The sequence below is a fragment of the Cynoglossus semilaevis genome, chromosome W (genome assembly GCF_000523025.1).
Source record: "Cynoglossus semilaevis isolate Cse_v1.0 chromosome W, Cse_v1.0, whole genome shotgun sequence".
Taxonomy (NCBI): Eukaryota; Metazoa; Chordata; class Actinopteri; order Pleuronectiformes; family Cynoglossidae; genus Cynoglossus; species Cynoglossus semilaevis.
This window is the reverse complement of record NC_024327.1, coordinates 2300000-2304268: the sequence shown is the minus strand read 5'-3', so window position 1 is coordinate 2304268 and position 4269 is coordinate 2300000. Positions and strand designations below refer to the sequence as shown.

Here is a 4269-nt window from a genome sequence, read left to right as displayed (position 1 = left end):
GTTTTCATTGGCCCGTGTTCAGAGTTGCCTGCTCACGGCCCCTTCTTCAGCTGCTGGAACGTCTGTTGCTCCAGCACTAACTGTAAAGAGCGTAACAGAATAGTTTTACTCTAAAGAGAGACACATTTCTACAACAGAATTGCTAAGCTGTCCTTCAAACAGATGCATTCTTTTAAAAATGTTTAAGTTGCTGTGATGTGGAATTTTTATAATCTAAAAAGTTATAAAAAATGTACGCAAATGTTTAAGGCCACAATAATAATTTAGTTTTCTTTTACTGATTTTATTTCAGCCTGTAGAAAAACCTCATTGGTTTAATGTGTGCAGAGCACTTCTGTGGTTCCAGTGGTTTTAGCATTTACAGTAAATCCAGCTGTTGTGGAGAATGCATTTACAATACCCTCTTGTGGTCTAAATAAGTATTGAGAGTAGAGGTTGATAGAAGTAAAATGGATAGAGAATAAGTGGTGCAGAGTTTGATTTCTCCTGCGTTTCATTTTGTCTGCGTACATACAGCTGCGCATTTAGCTACCTAAAAAATTACCTAAATTTTTATAGACCAACCTTTTGTCTTCACAAAAGTTTGAATACTTTGGAAGTGTATTATTAAAATTAAGAGTATTTCTGTTAAAAAAAGGAGAAAAACAGAGAAACAGTGGGCTGTGCATGTCTCCAATTCCTGTGAGTAAATCAGTGTTGTTTTCACCTAAACAGGATCAGAGTAAATTAAAATTAAATTTTATTTCATTACATATAGTTTTAGGAGTATTTTAGCTTGGTGTATTGTTGGATTTTTGTTTTTTACGATAACTATTGTGCTGTGGTTTAAAAAAGGTTGGGAAACACTAATGTACAGTAATCTAAAGACTGAAATTCTGATACTTTTTGTCCCCAATTTTAGGACATTAATATAGACAATTAGCAATAATAATAACACAGCTGTGGAATTTGGATGTGGTGCCAAAAAAAGAAAATAATAAATCATGCAATTTTTTAAAATTCATTTTATTTATTAAATTCCAGGTAAAACTCCCTGAAAAAAATAGAGTGATACAAGAGTGATAAGACAGTGGTTTCCCATCAGCCCCGTGTCAGTCTCCAAGTGTGATACAGTATCTGTTGTTGGACATCGACAATTATACGACTGTAAGAACAGCAGTAACACTAAGACTTGACGTAATGACAACCGGCAGGTGACGTGTTTATAAAAGTAAAGAAAACTATTTCAGAGACAGTGAATGTGATGTTTACAACTCCTGTGGACAGACGGGTGAGACTCAGAACTCCTCCTCCGCATTGCGACTCCTGGTGTCCTTCAGCTGGCAGTGGTGGCCTAGTGGTGAAGGAGGCGGACTTCGGTCCGGAAGGCCCCAGGTTCGAATCCACCAACTGCCAGGTTGCCACTGAGATGCACTGAGCATGGCATCGACCTCAAGCACTGCTCCCCGGGCGAGGGGGAGACGGAGACGGAGCGAGAGAGAGAGACGCAACTCACCCAGGATGAAGCTGTACTGTGCCAGCTGAGCGTTTCTGAGCTTTTTGTTGAGTGTGCAGCTGGGGTCCACGTCAGTCATGAAGTCACCGTTGTGAAAGTCTTCCTTCACCTGTGTGAGTAACCAGAGAGGTCAACGACACTGACCAACAGACTGCAGCACAGACAGGTAACTGACAGCTGCAGTACATACAAGTAAAAAAATGTAAAATATAATTCAATAGCTAACAAGGTGCGAATGTCAACCTATCATTCATACAGGGTCAATGACCTACGCCACCTGTTGGCCTCTAGACATTACTGGTACGTACTGCTCTAGTCTACTATAGAAGTCAGGCCTTGTGTTGACTTAGACTTTTCAGTAGGGTTAACACTGTCACTATCATGATCACAATTAATCAGACTTAATTAAATGTAATCACTTTTAAGTCTGATTAATTGTGATCAAAATTATCAGAATTAATAAGGGTCATAATTAGTAACGATTAATTGAGATATGACAAAAATGCAATATTGCTAAACCTTGAAGGTGTAAAAATGTACTACACTTTTACCTAAAGGTCAAACTGGTCTTGAATTCTACAAAAAATATTTTTGTGGCAGTGGTTTTAACTGAAATTAGACAACATGCAATTTGTTTTGCTTAAAAGTGAAGGATAAAGCCAGGCTGTGTGATTTTTTTTTTACCCCTAGAGGACCAAAGATGTATGGCAGCTAGGAGGAACAAAGGTTAGGTTATTTTAACACATTTGTGCTTTCATATTTTCATTAGTAACTATGGACACGTTTTTTTAAAATACAGAAATGTTTTTTCCCAGCCTTTAAGTTAGTAAAATCAACTGAAACATGACCGATGGCTGCAGGCTCAGTCGGAGCCTACCTTCTGAGCGTGCTCTTCACAGGTGGGTCCCACTGGTACGACCATCACCTGACGAGGCGAGAGCCACAGAGGCCTGAAACAGGACGTACTTGAATTTAGTTTTCACATCACATTAACACAAGGAACAACTCTTAGTTCAGTTGACCGTACGAATCCTGCCCTCGAGCAAATTTAGTGATGACAACGTTCAAACTTTTATTTCCCTGCTGTCTGAGACAACGCGTGACAAAAAGAAGAGGTTTCGAAGACAGAAGTTTGATCTACTGTGACGTCAGTGAACAGTAACTGTGACTGACCCAGTGAAGTGAACTACTATTGAGAACATGTTAACATGTATATTTTTATCTGTACAAACCACTGTATGAGTTGCTGCCACCTAGTGACTGGAGACTTGTTATCATTCAAGCATAACAGCAGTGGTACACTTGTGTCCAGAGTCCCATATTCCATTGGAACCTCACTGCGCCCCCTCAAGGGGCCCCTCCCCACTATTTGACTGAGTTAATGAAATGAGCTCAAGAAGATACGATGTGTCTGTGAAGAGATGGTAAATGAATAAGAAGGAAGATGTTGACGGAGAAGCTAACGGTCTAGCTAACGAGATGGGACGGAGGCAGGTGAAGAATCAGCTAAATTGGGATTGGAACTCATCTCCTACTGACTACAACTGAGAAGCTTCTACATCTGTCTCGTCAAACATTAAAAGAACATTTTACGAACCATTTGCCTCCGTAGTTTTCGGTCAGAATTGCAATCATCCGTTCGACTGATCACATGATGGCTCTGTGGATGATCACAGGTCTCTTCCTGTCATCGCCGTCATGGCTGCAAAACAGTTGGATGGTAATGAAATAAAAAGATTAGAGCGAATAAGAGTCGGGGGTGTAAAGGGTTAATTCCTAGAAAGATATCAAGAGGTAGAATTAATAGTTAAGAAAGTAAAAAAAATTCTCCAACTTCAAAAAAGGAGTTCTTGTAGGTTCTTGTAGAACTCTGACCCCACAAAGTCCTTTAACCACTAGACCACAGGCTTCCCCAAAGACTGGGGTCTTGGTTCAAGTACAACAAAAGTACCAGGTACCTGACAAAGGTGAGGTCAAAGCGAATAGGAAGCTGGAAATCAAGCTGAATGGTTGCCTACTAGTGGTACCGACCAATGGCGTCCTTGATCTGAATGTCAATCTGCAAACAGAGGACACGGTCAGCATATCCTTCTGCAGACAACAGCGGTATCACTGACGCGGCGCACGACTCACCTTTGGTCCGTAGAAGGTGCCGTCGCCTGGGTTCAGAACCCATTTCTCCCCAAAGTTGTTCAGGCTGTTCTCCAGTTGCTGTGAAAACAAACAATTACTGCAGTTGCTGGAATATCGGCGGCGACAAGTAAACAGAGGAGCAAAGCCGAGCGGTGTGTTTAGACCTGACATTTTCCTCATCTGGAACTAATTAGTGAGCAGAGAAAATGTTAACGTCTGAATATTTTATAAGTGTTTGTGGAAGTTAATGAGGTGAGCGAGAAATACCATAATTAACGTGTGCATCAAGGAAAAATAAGTTTCTATATCAGCATTCTTAAGTTCCTCTGCTCTTCACTGAGGCTCAGCAACAAACATCTGATATTCAAACAGTTCAGCTCCTTTGTTTGTGTGTATGAATGTGTGTGTATATATATATATATATATATATATATATATAATATACACTGCTCAAAAAAATAAAGGGAATACTAAAGTAACACGTTGTAGATCTGAATGAATGAAATCTTTTTAAGAAATGCTTTGTTCTGTGTTGACAACACAATCACACAAAAATGATCAATGAAAATCAATTGTATCAACCCATGGAGGTCTGGATTTAAAGTTATACTCAAAATTAAAGTGGAAAAACACACTACAGG

General features: G+C 39.8%; 1 pseudogene; it reads right to left on the bottom strand.

Annotated features, from left to right (window-relative positions):
• Positions 1–1277: 1277 nt before the first annotated feature.
• LOC103396943 (threonine--tRNA ligase, cytoplasmic-like) overlaps positions 1278–4269 on the bottom strand; it is a 9897-nt pseudogene continuing 6905 nt past the window's right edge.